Source organism: Neoarius graeffei, chromosome 11 (assembly GCF_027579695.1).
Source record: "Neoarius graeffei isolate fNeoGra1 chromosome 11, fNeoGra1.pri, whole genome shotgun sequence".
In the NCBI taxonomy this organism is placed as follows: Eukaryota; Metazoa; Chordata; class Actinopteri; order Siluriformes; family Ariidae; genus Neoarius; species Neoarius graeffei.
The window spans coordinates 6,148,854-6,166,297 of record NC_083579.1 but is presented as its reverse complement, the minus strand read 5'-3'; positions in this window follow the sequence as shown (position 1 = coordinate 6,166,297).

Here is a 17,444-nt window from a genome sequence, read left to right as displayed (position 1 = left end):
TGTGATAAATTGAACACGCCTGTATCGAACAGGCAGTGCGTGGAGATTTTGTTAAGTGATCCGTGACCTTTCAGAGGGCCGTTCTGTTATCTCCGGCTTTCCTCCATGGCCAGATGGTGATGAGACATGATGTGTCATTCGGATCCTACGGAAAACAGAGGCGGTGCGGAGCTTTTTGAACGGGCGGATAGAGAAATAAAGCGCGTGCAGATAGTTCAGCTGGCTTCTTGGTTGTTTTGTACACCTAAGTGACCAGGCGCTTTGATTTATCCTGCTAAAAAAGGGTGTGCGCATGTGATCATGCTGAGAAATGATTTCACAGATCCATACACTTATGGTGCTGCTAACTTCAGAACATCGGTCCAAATCAAGAAGTTCAGCCTCCTGTTTTTGTTGTATGACCTTGTGACCTTGCGTTATGTTATTTTGCTCGCGTGTCAGTTTGACGGATGGTCACACGAAGCAGAGAGGAAGTCTTAACATGCCAGGCTGGTGTGGAACACACACTTTTCTTCGATAACATTTGGCCCGTCTTATCTTTCCGCACACACGCCCAGCAAGGCCTGTCGCAAGATTACAATAAGATATGCAGAAACGCTGCTCGCATGAAAGCCTTGCTTCCGGCAGCTGCTAGGTTTCAGGTTCCTTTATTTTTGACCTTTAGTAGTAATTTTAGATCAGGCTGCCACCTCAGACCCTGCAGTACATGTGATTCTGCCCAGATTTCTACCAAGGCATCACTAATGATAAAGCAAGGTCAAAGATTTACCCTGCTCGACTAATCAAACGCCTGGCCTGAAATCCAAACGAGGGTTTCATACGAGTCATTCTATAATTAGGGGTACATTTCATGTAAAGCAAAATCTCAAAATATCAGTATTCTTTTTTAATAAATAACCTATACGTTTCCATGGTATATACCCTCAAGTTCCTAAACAAATGAATTGCCAAGCTTAATCTTAAATTACTTTTAAAATATTTTAATGAAAATGAACATTTGATTGTTTTATTTTGTCAACCGTGTTACGGACAAATGTTATGTCATCTTAAACTATATAAAAATACTACACATTTGAAAACACATTTGTTTGAAAGTGCTTAAGTCCATTAACAAGATGTTTTTAATTAATCTGTACAACTGTTATGGAAAATATGAATTTTGAGCTTCATAAATAGGATTTTATGGTTCACTGTGATGCAGAATGACCCTTTTTTCAACATAAATCCTTGTTACGTCGAATTCAGAGTTGTTCTCCTTCCTTATACAAGACTTCCCTATCCAGAGATAATCCCCAATCTTTTATTTTACAGTTCATCAAACACATAAGAGATTTATAGCACAAAAAACACTTGCAACACAGTTGACAGGCAATGTAACACAATTGACGGGAGTAACGCAGTTGACAGGGCAGAAGAACAAGAGGACACTTTTTAGGATAAAAAGAGCTTTTTATTGTTTTAAATTTAACTACAAATAAGCTGATGAATTCAGGTGAACTGTTAAAACAACATTTAGACACAATTTCAGAGAAACGTAGCTTATTTAAGGCCCGGTCCCACTGGCCGATGGACACAAAACGTATGCAAAAAGGACACAGCGGACGAGCAAAATTTCGGGGGTGGCTCTATCCGTTTTCATCCGCTCCAGAAATGGACAAAATTGGCGAAAATTTGCGAAAACAGAACGGAAAAGAACGGACGTGGGTAGTATATAGCGGGGATGTTAAACGCATGTTCATAGGAAGCCTAGCGGATGAAAGCGGATGGAAGTGGATGACAGCTCCGAAGGGGTTACCGGTGATAACTGAGAAGCGGACGCATAGCAGAAAGAGATGAAGGGGATGCATCACGTACGCCTAACGGAAACAAAGGGGATGTTGCGCGGATGTATATCGGATGCAGACCGTTCACTGCGCATGCGGGGGGTATGAATTGCGTCTGCTCCGCGGATATAAAGGGATGCAGCACGCACGCCGTCAGCATAAAGCGGAAAGACGTGCTGGCGGCTACATCGATACATCTCTACTACTAGATGATTTTCTCCCCCTTTTTATACAAAATATCGATTGTCCGCTAGGTGTCCTTCTACATACTCTAGACATACTCCAGACATCCCAAATATACGAGATACATCCCAGATATAAACGCTTTGTCCGTTTTGAATACTTTATATACGAGATGCATACGCTTACATCCTTTCTATTTCCGTGCTACTAACGATGAATAGACGTTTCATGTACCTTATCTTTCCTCCCTCTTTCCGCATTCAGCTGCAGCGGATGAGAGTTGCGAGGATGCAGAGAGGATACAGCAGACGTTTAACGGATGATAACGGACATAGAACGTTTGTTGCTCGTATATGTCGTGGATTTACATCGTACACGGCGGAAAGTTCATCCGTTCTAAAAGTTTTGTGCAGCTCAAAACTTTTTGCGCGGATGAAATCACAGTGGACGGATGCTCGATGGATAGAGCGTATGAAGCACGTATGCAATGAGTACACAACGGATGCATAGCGTTTTCCAACGGATGGCAAAGATTTTTTTACGTTTTACATCCTCTTTGCATCCGTAAGTGCAGTGGGACCGGGCCTTTAACAAATTGAACAAATTAAATCATTCTGTTTGTTTGTCTGTCTGTCAATATGAAGATTAAGTGACAAAAACATCCTCCTCCTCAACTGTGTCATAGCTGATGGGTAACACAGTTGACGGTAACGCAGTTGACATTTCAGCCATTTTTAGAGTGTTGTGCTAACTGCAGACCTCAGAGCTTTCACTACAAGACCTTAATCAATTCATATTTTGATTATCTTTAGCTGTATACTTTGTAAATACAATTTCTAAATCAGGTTTATATGAATATGTTGACAACACAGTTGACAGACAATTAACCCTCTCTAGGACTATACAACAGTATTGATGAAAATATTGAAGAGGTGAACTCAAAATTTACCACATGGTCTTCAAATTTCCCACCAAAGAGGATATGACATCACATGATGTTGGTCACATGACTTAGGACCAAACCATTTGCCGATTTATTGGGGGGGAGGTTCAGTGGGTAACACAGTTGACATAAGTTTCTCGGACGCACACAAAATTCTTCATTTAATTTATAATATAAAGCATTTTAGGCTTTTAAACACTTTTGTCATATTATAATAATTACCATGAATAAATATTTGTAAAAATTTTAAACAAAAACCTTTTTTTAAAATGTAAATATGAAGACCAAACCTGACATTTGGAAAATCGGACAGCATAAAAACACCAAATTCCAGTATTATATATGCATTTTTGCAGAGTAAAATGATGTAATTTGTTGACTTTTTGTATTATATAAAAGAGAAATGTGTGCTAATGTACAAAAGATCATTGGCTGAAGTTAATAGTTAGTGAAATTGACAAATACAGCACATGGACTTGAGATGTACCCCTAATTATAGAATGACTCATATATGAAAATATTTTAGTTTGTAAATGTTTTTAACGCACGAGTTCTTGTTTTTTTTTCTTCTTTTGTTTAGTTGACAGCTTTATTTTAAATGCTAAACACACCACAGAGCTACATTAACATCAGTGGAATTATATTCAAATAATTTATTTTTACATTTTTTTTTATTTTTTGTTTGTTTGTTTGTTTCATAATTACATTATTACTCAGTTGCCTTATTTCCACCGTTGCCCAGACCTTGTGGTTCCATGGTTTTTGGTTCGTGTCCACAGGTACTAACCTGGAACCCAAGACATCCTGAGCTTCTCCTGCAATAAAGTAAATCTGAAAGTTACCATGAAATTAGAACAGTGTGCAGTAACCTGAAACAACAAACGAAATAGCAAAACACTGGCCTTAAGTTCCCATGTCTTACGTTTCTGCTATTAGATTCTTGAGCTGAAATTGCTGGACTGAAAATATGGCCTTTATTGCATTGCTTATGTTCCTGGACTTAATACTTCTGCTTCCTCTGAGTCCTGGGGTAAAGTGGCGATACTAAAAACTGCTTAAGATCTTGAAATTTTAGTTCCCAGGCATTAGTTCCTGGGCTTAAATTAGTTGGACTTAAGATCCTCGACTAAAAAATGATGGTTTTAAGTTGCTGGACTAAAGTTCTCTGCTTAAGTTTCTGGACTAAAGTTCTATGCTTAATTTGCAGGACTAAAGTTCTACGCTTAAGCTGCAGGACTAAAGTTCTACACTTAAGCTGCAGGACTAAAGTTCTACACTTAAGCTGCAGCACTAAAATTCTCCACTTAATTTGCTGGACTAAAGTTCTACGCTTAAGCTGCAGAACTAAAGTTTTCCACTTAAATTGCTGGACTAAAATTCTCCACTTAAGTTGCTGGACTAAAGTTCTTCACTTAAGTTTCTAAACTAAAATTCTCTGCTTAAGTTGCTGGACTAAAATTTTATGCTTAAGTTGCTGGACTAAAATTATCCACTTAAGTTGCTGGACTAAAGTTCTCCGCTTAAGTTGCTGGACTAAAGTTCTAAACTTAATTTGCAGGACTAAAGTTCTCCGTTTAAGTTGCTGGACTAAAGTTCTCTACTTCTGTTGCTGGACTAAAGTTCTCCGCTTAAGTTGCTGGACTAAAATTCTACACTTAAGCTGCTGGACTAAAATTCTACACTTAAGCTGCTGGACTAAAATTATCTGCTTAAGTTGCTGGACTAAAGTTCTCTGCTTAAGTTGCTGGATTAAGGTTCTCTGCTTAAGTTGCTGGACTAAAATTTTACGCTTCAGTTTCTGGACTAAAATTCTCTGCTTAAGTTGCTGGACTAAAGTTCACCACTTATGTTGCTGGACCAAAGTTCTCCGCTTAAGTTGCTGGACTAAAGGTCTCTACTTATGTTGCTGGACTAAAGTTCTCTGCTTAAGTTGCTGGACTAAAATTCTCCGCTTAAGTTGCTGGACTAAAGTTCTCTGCTTGAGTTGCTGGATTAAGGTTCTCTGCTTAAGTTGCTGGACTAAAATTTTACGCTTAAGTTTCTGGACTAAAATTCTCTGCTTAAGTTGCTGGACTAAAGTTCTCCACTTAAGTTGCTGGACTAAAGTTCTACACTGAATTTGCAGGAATAAAGTTCTACGCTTAAGTTGCTGGACTAAAGTTCTCCACTTAAGTTGCTGGACTAAAATTCTACACTTAAGTTGCTGGACTGAAATTCTACACTTAAGCTGCTGGACTAAAATTCTACACTTAAGCTGCTGGACTAAAATTCTCTGCTTAAGTTGCTGGACTAAAGTTCTCCACTCAAGTTGCTGGACTAAAATTCTCCGCTTAAGTTGCTGGACTAAAGTTCTCCGCTTAAGTTTCTGGATTAAAATTTTATGCTTAAGTTTCTGGACTAAAATTCTCTGCTTAAGTTGCTGGACTAAAGTTCACCACTTATGTTGCTGGACTAAAGTTCTCCACTTAAGTTGCTGGACTAAAGTTCACCACTTATGTTGCTGGACTAAAGTTCTCCACTTAAGTTGCTGGACTAAAGTTCTCTACTTATGTTGCTGGACTAAAGTTCTCTGCTTAAGTTGCTGGACTAAAATTCTCTGCTTAAGTTGCTGGACTAAAGTTCTCTGCTTGAGTTGCTGGATTAAGGTTCTCTGCTTAAGTTGCTGGACTAAAATTGTACGCTTAAGTTTCTGGACTAAAATTCTCTGCTTAATTTGCTGGACTAAAGTTCTCCACTTAAGTTGCTGGACTAAAGTTCTCCACTTAATTTGCTGGACTAAAGTTCTCCACTTATGTTACTGGACTAAAGTTCTCTGCTAAAGTTGCTGGACTAAAGTTCGACACTTAAGTTTCTGGACTAAAATTCTGCACTTAAGCTGCTGGACTAAAGTTCTCCACTTAAGTTGCAGGACTAAAGTTCTCCAGTTAAGTTGCTGGACTAAAATTCTCCACTTAAGTTGCAAGACTAAAATTGTATGCTTAAGTTGCTGGACTAAAATTCTCTGCTTAAGTTGCTGGACTAAAATTCTGCACTTAAGTTGTTTGACTAAAGTTCTGTGCTTATGCTGCAGAACTAAAGTTCTCCACTTAAGTTGCTGGACTAAAGTTCTATGCTTAAGTTGCTGGACTAAAGTTTTATACTTAAGTTGCTGGACTAAAATTCTACACTTAAGCTGCTGGACTAAAATTCTACACTTAAGTTGCTGGACTAAAATTCTACACTTAAGCTGCTGGACTAAAAGTCTACGCTTAAGTTGCTGGACTAAAGTTCTACGCTTAAGTTGCTGGACTAAAATTCTCCGCTTAAGTTGCTGGACTAAAATTCTACGCTTAAGTTGCTGGACTAAAATTCTCCACTTAAGTTGCTGGACTAAAATTCTACGCTTAAGTTGCTGGACTAAAATTCTCCACTTAAGTTGCTGGACTAAAATTCTCCGCTTAAGTTGCTGGACTAAAATTCTGTGCTTAAGTTGCTGGACTAAAATTATCTGCTTAAGTTGCTGGACTAAAGTTCTCCGCTTAAGTTGCTGGACTAAAATTCTCTGCTTAAGTTGCTGGACTAAAATTCTATGCTTAAGTTGCTGGACTAAAATTCTACGCTTAAGTTCCTGGACTAAAGTTCTCTACTTATGTTGCTGGGCTAAAGTTCTCTGCTTAAGTTGCTGGACGAAAGTTCTCTGCTCAAGTTTCTGGACTAAAGTTGTCTGCATGTGTCCCTGGCCTTAAGTTAATATCTTTCATTCCTGGAGTAAAGTTTTTGGATGGAAGTCCCTGGACTAAAATCCATGGGCTTGATTTCCCACCGTAAATTTGCTGGACTAAAGTTTCCTCCCTAAGTTTCCTGGACTAAAGTGGGAGACTAAAAATGTTAGATTAAAGTTCTTAAACTAAAGTTCCCAGGCATTAGTTCCTGGGCTTAAATTCTTACGGTCCTGGACTATATTGTCTGATGTTTGCTCATATTCTCAGATATATATTCCTCTGCTTAAGTTGCTGGACTAAAGGTCTCTACTCATGATTCTGGCTTTAAGTTCCAATCTTACATTACTGGGCTAAAATCCCTGGACTTCAGTTCCCAGAATAAAGTTCCTGGGCCTTACATTTCTGTCCTTAGGTTCCTGATCAAAAGTGACTGGACTGAAGTTCTTGGACTATAGTTCCCAGGCATTGGTTCCTGGCTAAAAATAGGGCAGTTAATTAGTTTGCTCACATTCACAGGCTTGGATCCTGTTGTTTAATTTTTAGGAATAAATGTCTCTGCTTAATTTCCTGGCCTTAAGTTCTTTGGTTAGAGGTAGGTCTCAAGAATAAAGTTCCTGGACCTTATGGTTCTGAATGAGGTGTCCACTAAACTTGCTGGGCTAAACTTATAGAACCCAAGACATATTAGTTTCGGGCTTAAATTCCTTTACACAAGTTGCTGGACTTAATTTTCTAGGCGAAAATTGTTGAGCTAAAGCTGCTGGACTAAAAAATATGGTCTTATGTTGCTTCCTTGTAGTTATTCTTATTAAGCTCCTGTGTTGAAAATTTCTGGATTTAAATTTCTCTGTTTGAGTTCTTGGCCTTGAGCTTCATGGCTAAATGTTTTAGACTGAAATTCCAGGAATATCTGGCTGGACTTAAGTTTCTATGCTAAATGCCACTTTTTAAAGGGCCTGGGTTGTTCCTGGGCCTAAATTTTGGACTAAAGTTCCTGGCCTCCTCAACAGAAACATGGCCGTTGTGGTTTACACGTCAACAGTTTTAGGATAAGACTTGTTATTACTGGTTATCTTTGCTCCTGATGCCTTACACTGTGTTGCATTACAGCATCATCAGTGTCACCTGTTGGGATGAGCTTTAGCGGTGATGCGACGCAACACAAAACTAGTCAGTAAATTTCTCATCAACTTAAGAATTGATAGTTATTCACAAAGCATATAATACTTCAGACATTTCTGTACTTGCCTATTGAACATGGAGAACATCAGACACAAGCGTGGGTTAATAGTATTTACTCTCATCGCTACTCATGAATGTGTTTTGTGCTCCATTTGGACTTTGTGTTCAAGTTTGGATTTTTTTTTTTAAGTGAAGCTTTTGCAGATGTGGCCTGTGTGGTGTTGTGGATATGTGGCGTGTTTATTAATGAAGATGAAGATACGTGTGCAATGCATTGTGGGATTTCTCTCAGCAGTTCCTCACAGACACTTTAATTGGTTTCCACTCTAAAAAGCGTACAGTTCTTTCAGTAAGTGCGAGATGCAGGGTGAAAGGACCAAACCTCACGATTCCTCCGGGTGTTCTCACGGGCGCAGGACAGCATTGAGGTCTTCAAAAAATGCCAAGGATGCATATAATTTCATCCATTATTCTGAAACGCAGCCAGGCCCACAACAAATCAAGATTATTTGGTACTAAATTTGTGGTATCATGTTTTCTGAGCAATACATCGATCCAGAGTACGTATAATCCATAATCTGGGAAACGGGAAAAAGTAGAGTATTGGCTGCTAAATTAATTCTAGATGTATTTTTAATCTGTGCCCAGAAATGGTTTTATTTACAGTGGCTACTTTTGCAATTTTTTGGGGGTTATGTTTATTTAATTATTTATTGTTGCTTATTTATTTTTTATTCCTAGTTCGATCTTCAGTTTGGGTTACATTCTGTACATTTTCCGTCCATCTCCATGCGGCTTTAATCCGAGTTTTCCGGTTTCCTTCCGTCTCCCAAAAACGTACAGTATTGTGCAAAAGTCTTAGGCACATGTAAAGAAATGCTGTCGACCAAAAATGGCTTAAAAAATCTCATTCATCTCATTATCTCTAGCCGCTTTATCCTTCTACAGGGTCGCAGGCGAGCTGGAGCCTATCCCAGCTGACTACGGGTGAAAGGCGGGGTACACCCTGGACAAGTCGCCAGGTCATCACAGGGCTGACACATAGACACAGACAACCATTCACACTCACACCTACGCTCAATTTAGAGTCACCAGTTAACCTAACCTGCATGTCTTTGGACTGTGGGGGAAACCGGAGCACCCGGAGGAAACCCACGCGGACACGGGGAGAACATGCAAACTCCGCACAGAAAGGCCCTCGCCGGCCACGGGGCTCGAACCCAGGACCTTCTTGCTGTGAGGCGACAGCGCTAACCACTACACCACCGTGCCGCCGGCTTAAAAAATAAGAAAATGAAATGTTTCAACATTAAAAAATACTATAAACAGTAATCAGTGAGCCATAATAAAAGAAAAAAGTCAGTATTTGGTGCGAGACGACCCTTTGCTTTAGTCTCAGGTCCAGCGAGTGCAGTTTTATCCGGAAATGATCTGTAGGTTTTACTGAGCGTCTTACAGAACCAGCCACGGTTCTTCTGGACACTTTGCCTGTCACACTCGCTTCTTCATTTTACACCAAAAAAACCCTAGCCTTCATTATATTTTCTTTTGTAATCTGAAAAGTGCTCTCTTATGGAACATGCCGCTCAGATCTCAGATACGAACCTTTTTTTTTTTCTGGAACGTTTAATTTTGTGCTGGAAAAAAAAAATGAACGTTTGGAACTCTAAAATGTTTTTGTAATCTTTTGACTCGATAATGTAGAAATCATCAAATAGAAATCTATAGCAAAGTTTGTATGGGGGTGCCAAGACTTTTGCACAGTACTGTACCAGTAAGCGAAGATAAATCACCCATAGGTGTGAACGTAGCGGGGCCCTGCTATAGGTGTATTCCCATCTCACACTCAGTATTCCTGGGATAGACTCCGGATCCACCGCCACCCTGACCTGGATAAAGCACTTACCGGAGATGGATGAATGAAACTATTTATTTATTTATTTATTTATTTAGTGATTTATTTTTATGTATTTATTGCTATGTTTATATTTATTCAAGTAAACATCTACAATCTTGAATGCTACACACTTCTAGAAAGATATTCAATATCAGAGTTACAGAGTTTGAAGACTTCTGCACAGTTCAGAAATACTGTCAAAGTTACGTCTGTGTGTGCATGCGTGTGTGTGTGTGCATGTGTGTGTGTGTGTGTGTGTGTTCACCTCATGCTGGAATTGCAGTAATGACCCCCTTTTCACACTTCCAGGTTTTCCCAGAAGTAGCCTTCGCACTATAACTTTACTTCCATGACAGCAACAACAACATTGGTCAGTTTGACGAGTTACACAATATTCACGAGCTACATCGGTGGATTAGCGAAACAAGCTAACCGTACTAGCTATGTCCACTCACCAGAGGCACTAACGATCGTTGCTACTTCCTTCCAAGCTTTAGTTTTCTTTTAATGAAAGGTCAAACAACTATACGACACCACGGTTAAGTTTTTCTTCCGATTTTGCGCATTAAACTGTAAATGTGAACTTATTCAAGGTCGAACCACACACTATGATGAATCTTTCAAGCTTGCGGTTTGGATTTGTCACTTTTTCTGCTTCAAACCTAAATCCCAGCAATAATTTACAGTCTTTATTTCAAGTCTTGGCAGCGTTTACAAAGATGAGGTCAAAAAAACTTTCATTTTCAGCGAAGACGCTAACAACGTCCGTGTGTCTGTAAAAATAATAGTAATAATAATTTGTCCTATCTACTTCCTGTCCATTATGAGACGATGATTGTTCGATTCTGCTCAGAGCTGCACATCTCTTCTGAGTCATGAATTACTTTTACGATTAAAATTTCTGACATTACCCTCTTAACTGTGGAAACTTGGTGATGTTTTTGAATCGTATTTCTTTCTAACATAAGATAAGATAATGTCTCGGAGGAGATTTGAAACAATTCCAATTACTTATAGGTTTCACTGAGATGTGAGTGCGGTGCAAAAAATATCTTAAGAGAAAATATCTTTAATATGGGTGAATTTATGTAATATTTCTTATTAGTATAAGTAATCGTATGGGGCCGAGTAAAATTAAGGATTAATTTCACGACTGATTTCGAAGTTTCGCGACTCGGGCAATTTCAAAACTTTGAAATCACGAGTGAAATTGATCCTTAATTTTACGAGGAACCATACGATTACTTGTTTATAATATATCGGGCCAAATTCATACTTCGGAAGCCGTTCAAGTTCACAACATTTGTCATTCACGTTTTCTGAACCAATCAGGGCGCGAGACTATCTTGCACGTTTCTAAAGCGTCTTTCATCATGACACGGCGACACGACACGAGGATTTTGAAAGTGGTTTACAAAATTTTATTGGAACGTCTTTACAAAAGCCTGCATTACTTTAAGAGAGTCTGGTTCGCAGTTTCCCCCATTTTCTTTCCTCACTTCTGCATAAAACTGCGATAGCACCTTGTCTAACTTGCAGCATTCATACGCCACTAGAGAGTCGTTTATTTGTCTTTCTGCGGCTCATTACTTAAACACAGAAAGGCAAAAATTCGTACTTTTTGGGGGGGATTTTCATTTTCGCTTGCAGCTTTCAATTAGTTTATCATTTCTTCATCAAATATAGCGCAACCTGGCATTGCAGAGTCGGCCATTTTGTTGACAAAATTTGCAAATTTTTGTAACCGTAACCAAGCAACGAACTAGCCAATAGCATTTCAGAAATACGGCCCCGTGTTAAGGAAAAAAAACCCTCCTTGATTGACCAATCAGAATTGAGTAATTTGGCCCTATGTATTATAAGAACTCAAATATAAGATTATTTATCTTACTTTTAGACGCTTTAATTCATTTCAAGTTTTCAATGTTATGTTCTTTTTCCGTTGGCCGATAATTTTGCTTCTTTCTCGAATTAAATGCTTAAAATTAGAAATATGATCTGCCAGTAGAATAAGAACGTAACATTTCAAGCTTGAAATGAGTTAAAGCATAAGTTAAATATGAGAAATATTCGATAAATTCACCCATATTAAAGATATTTCCCTGAACGAGATATCTTTTTTCGCAGTGTGAACACTCAGTCTTCTCAATCTTACATAAATTGTGAGAAATCTACTGAGCATGAAAGACCTCATCAGATTCCATATCATCAAAATGGCTTATAAAGCGACTGCGTGTCATGCCTATGCTAGTTTATACGGTACGCGTTATCACTTTTCAAAACAAGTTGTCTTGTGAATTTTTACATGAACGTATTCGACAAGTTGTGAGATTGTACTGAGACTGTGCTGAGAGTTTTTCAGCGACATTTTGCAGAAATTATTACTAACTTCTTCCCCAAAACAGTCTTACCATGATCAGAAATCACCCCGTTACCCGAAATCGAGCGATACTCCATACCACTAGGCCTGCTTTGTTTAAATCGAAGCGTTCAGGATGTCTTGTGTAGAAGAATGCGCAGTGATCGTTATGAAGCTATTTCGACGATATCCATCTTTATATCTCCCTCTTACTTGAAATCATCCACATGTACCATGCATTAACCGAATTTATATCCGAAACCCATCTCAGCTGAAACTGCTGTATGTTTTCTTCACCTTTCAGTGGAGTCATGGCTGAGAGAAGTTCTCAAAATGTGAAAAGACATTTAAAAAGAAAAAAAAAATGAAGATTGATTGATATAATTTAAAAAGCGGTAGTCGTTTAGCTAAGAATATTTTCATTTATTATACTGTATAGGCTATCATATCAATACGAAGGAGGAATATAATACCAAATATTCACGATTTGTACAGAAATATATATAGATATATATAGATATATAAATATATAAATGACGCTTCATTGAAGCAGAACTATTTTCTGCTCTTCCTCATGGTTTTGTTTCTTTACTCTTTTGTTGCCTGGGTTGTTTTTGATACACTGTTATGATGGCATGCAAGGTAACTGATATTACTGAATGTCTGATTTATTATTAGCTTCATTGCTTTTTGTAACCGCATTGTCGAATGTCATATAAGTTGATTCATTTGTTGACATTTTATTGCACTAATGGATTTTAATCAATTAATTCAGCCTCTTTGGTTTATGTTTAAAATATGGTTTAGAGGCCTGTACGGTCAATTTTGAATCTTTGTGTTATCTTTTCAATGAGATGTTTTGTTTATTTATTGGTCACCAAATGTAAATATTTCTGCCATTAAATTTTTTGGAAGAAACCACTTGCATAATCTTTTGAGTACATTTCGTCTGATTCTATTCCTGATTCCAAAAAGAGTCGATTCTAAGCATTTCTGCTGCTGAGTACAGAGAGTCGACTCTGAAGCTTTGGAGTCGATTCCACACTCTGGCATGTTCAGACTCATCTCATTATCTCTAGCCGCTTTATCCTGTTCTACAGGGTCGCAGGCAAGCTGGAGCCTATCCCAGCTGACTACGGGCGAAAGGCGGGGTACACCCTGGACAAGTCACCAGGTCATCACAGGGCTGACACATAGACACAGACAACCATTCACACTCACATTCACACCTACGGTCAATTTAGAACACGGGCGATTGCTCTAAGACAACGAGGGAGGCTCAGCCTCCTCTAAAAATGACGAACATCGTGTAGGATGAATTGCGCTAGGCTTATGTTATAGCCGACCTTATAACATTGCTATTTTAGATCCAGAATCATAGAAATATATGTGCTCAACCCAACTACAGTGCGAAATCATTCCGTTATAACTTTAACGTGTGCGTGAGTTTTTCCCCCTCGTGACAGCGCGATGCAGCGCAGCCTCAGTGGATTGGGAGCTATGTGCTTGTCGATCTCAAAATGCAAGACGATTATTGGACAAATACTGCGAAAACGCCCGCCCACGGAGTCTCACGGACTCCCAGCCTCAGTGCACTTCAATGGCATTTGGGAGCTCTGCGCTTTTCAATCTCAAAATGCAAGACGGTTATTGGACAAATACTGCGAAAACGCCCGCCCACGGACTCCCAGCCTCACATGAGAGGGACATGGCAGTTTCCGCGAGGAGACTGGTGATTGGTGAAAGCGGCCGGATATTTTCTTTGATTGACAGCTCGTTTCAACTATAGACAGGCAGCGGTACAGTGTTGCCAGATTGGGCGGTTTTAAGTGCATTTTGGTAGTCTGGCTAACGCGACTGCAAAGCTCTCCGAGCTATTGGTCTGGCCAGGATATTAAACCCAACCGTTTCCCAGAGCCCGTGGTTGACCCGCCTCCCTGAAATGCCTCAGTTTGCTACTGGTCGAAGCTAGAAAAGGCTGTGATGAAGCTTAAACCAATCACATCACTCTTTCCTCTGACGTATGCGACGCGACGGGGCTAACTGGTAGATTAAACTCTTACCGAAGCCGGTCGGGAGCAAGGCGAAAACGTCCTTCCTTTCAATAAATACCTCCAGGGCTGCTCTTTGCTCCGTTTTCAATGAGAACTTCCCGTTGAATGCTTTCAATACAGCATCTATGCATAATAGATGCGGAAGCGTGAATGAAGCGCTTCCGGCATAGATTCTATAAACAATCTATGGCTTCCGGTCACAGTTCTACTACGTCAGTGCCTTGAACACGCCTCTACCCAGGGCCGTTGGAGATGCTCAAAGTTGATTGGTTCCCGATTTTTCGGGAGCTTGGAAGAGCTGTAGATAGCTTGCCTGGCCTGAAGCTCACAACAGGCCCTCGTGTTGCGTCACGCTTAGGATGGGCGGGCCCAGGCTAGCATTTTGGCGGGTTTTGAACATATTTTGGGCTGGATAACATCAGCAGTATCTGGCAACATCAGTTCAGTCCCATGCGGATTCGCAAGTGCTGTGGTGTATTGTAAGAGATCAGCTTACATTTCGATTTCATTCATTACATACGGTTTCTACCAGCTTTTTTAGTTTGTATATATTTTCATTGTAAATAAAGTGTAAATATCGTGTTGTCAAGTTTGCTATCTTAGTTCCAGAAATTTCGTTTTTTTGAGTGACTGAACTTGAACTTGAGGGGGCTAGTCAGCTAGCAAGAAAGCTGCGCACGGATGCCAAGCATTGCTGATTTAATTTTGGCGAAGCCATTTGCCAGTCTTCCTTTCGAGGAAAAAATTAAAATTAAAGAGCAGGGTAGACCAACGCCTCAAATTGACTTGGTGAAAAAGGTAGGGAATAATACTCGTTCCTTTCAGCTTTCCTGGTACGAGAAAGTGAATTGGCTAACAGCAAGTGACCCACATCAACAACAGTAAATAGGCTACTTTAGTAATATGTCATGGATGGACCAAAAATATAGAATCTATTTAAAATGTTTATGCTGAGTATATTATATTGGAATATATATTTCTCTGGATATGAATTAAACACAGCTACAATTTGGAAAACATTTTTAAACAAAAACACAGCCGAGGTCAATTTTTAAACAACATGCCACAATTTTAAAATATAAAATGTTAAAATATACCCCACCCCCCAACACCACCATCATGTATATTGGACAGTAGGCTAATGGGCCAAAAGAACCTGTTATTTCACAGTTTGTGACCCTGCCAACAATCAGCCAGATCAGAGGCAAGAGTATGGGCAAAACTGATGTGTTTTTTCTTTTAAAATCTGGAAATATCGTAACCGACCAGCCTCCCCTGTTTGAAAGACTACCAGCCGCCACTGATTTAGAGTCACCAGTTAACCTAACCTGCATGTCTTTGGACTGTGGGGGAAACCGGAGCACCCGGAGGAAACCCACGCGGACAACATGCAAACTCCGCACAGAAAGGCCCTCGCCGGCCACGGGGCTCGAACCCGGACCTTCTTGCTGTGAGGTGACAGCGCTAACCACTACACCACTGTGCCGCCCCTCATTTTTTGTTTAATGATTAATTAAAATCAAGAATAATATACAAGAATAAATGAGATGTACATCGCTGCAATAATTACAGAGGAATAAAATTGATGAGCCACACCATGAAGCTATGGGAAAGGGTATTGGAGGTGAGATTGAGAAGAGGTGTAGCAATCTGTGAACAGCAGTACAGGTTTATGCCAAGGAAGAGCACGTCTGATGCAATTTTTGCTTTAAGAATGTTAATGGAGAAGGCCAGGGAAGGCCAGAGAAAGCTACACTGTGTGTTTGTAGACCTGGAGAAGGCATACGATAGAGTGCCGAGAGATGAGTGATGGTATTGTATGAGAAAGAGTGGAGTGAATGAGAGGTATATCAGAGTGGTGCAAGACATGTATGAGAACAGTGAAACAGCAGTGAGGTGTGCAGCTGGAACGACTGAATGGTTCAAGGTGAAGGTGGGACTCCATCAAGGATCTGCTTTGAGTCCTTTCTTGTTTGCCATAGTGATGGGTAGCTTGACGGACGAAGTGAGGCGAGAGTCACCATGGAACATGATGTTTGCGGATGATGATGTGATACAGTATGTGGTGAAAGTAGAAAGTTGGGTTTGGAGAGATGCATTGGAATGAAGAGGAATGAAGGTGAGCAGTAGCAAAACAGAGTACATGTGCATCAATGAGAATGAGAGTGTCGTGAAGATGCAAGGAGTAGAGTTGGTGAATTAAAGTACTGTGCAGGAAAATGGGGGCTGCGGTAGTGAGGTGAGGAAGAGAGTGCTGGCAGGGTGGAGAAGGATTTCAGGAGTCACTTGTGATAGGAAAGTCCCAGCAAAAGTGAAAGGTAAGATGTACAGTATAATAGGGTGCATCAGTTGCCCTCACTTTCATAAAATCTGATGCATTTGTGTTTGGGTGTTCCTTTTCACCAATAAAGACATCCTGTCAAATTTTTTGACCATATTCAAAAGTCTAATGGCGGCACCATGAGGTTCATTTTTTGCCAAAAAAACCGCTTATGTTTTCGCGTAAGGTTTGAATCACAATGTTGGACTCCATTTATTGATTTCTTGTGACCCAGAGATCATGTTAAAGTGCCATTCCACCATTGGATGTATTCTTTGGCATAAAATACAATATATTTTGACAACATATATAAATGGTATCACTAGATAGAGAAATCTTTTAGCTTCAAAATGATATCTCATCTCATTATCTCTAGCCGCTTTATCCTTCTACAGGGTCGCAGGCAAGCTGGAGCCTATCCCAGCACCCGGAGGAAACCCACATGGACACGGGAAGAACATGCAAACTCCACACAGAAAGGCCCTCGCTGGCCCCGGGACTCGAACCCAGGACCTTCTTGCTGTGAGGCGACAGCGCTAACCACTACACCACCGTGCCGCCCTCAAAATGATATATCAAACATAATTTTTTGACAACAACAAGTATATTAATTTTGCGACCAAAGTCACCTACCCTTTTAATTTCCGCGCGTGATGTCATCGGCAGGTTCCCCTTCTTGTGTACCACGTGACGTGTGATGTGGCACATATTATCAGCAATGGCGGATAGAACACGATAAAAATAATACCAATAAATCTAGCTAATACCAATAAATCTAGCTCACTGAAAGATTAACTCAAAATTTTTCGCAATTTTTTTGGCCCCCATATACGAGGAGAAATGACTCTCTCACTTTGGGGGTTTCCTGGTCTAAAAATAGACCGACACATGGTACACAAGAAGGGGAACCTGCCGATGACATCACGTTTCACTACTGCACGGAAATTAAAAGGGTAGGTGACTTTGGTCGCAAAATTAATAT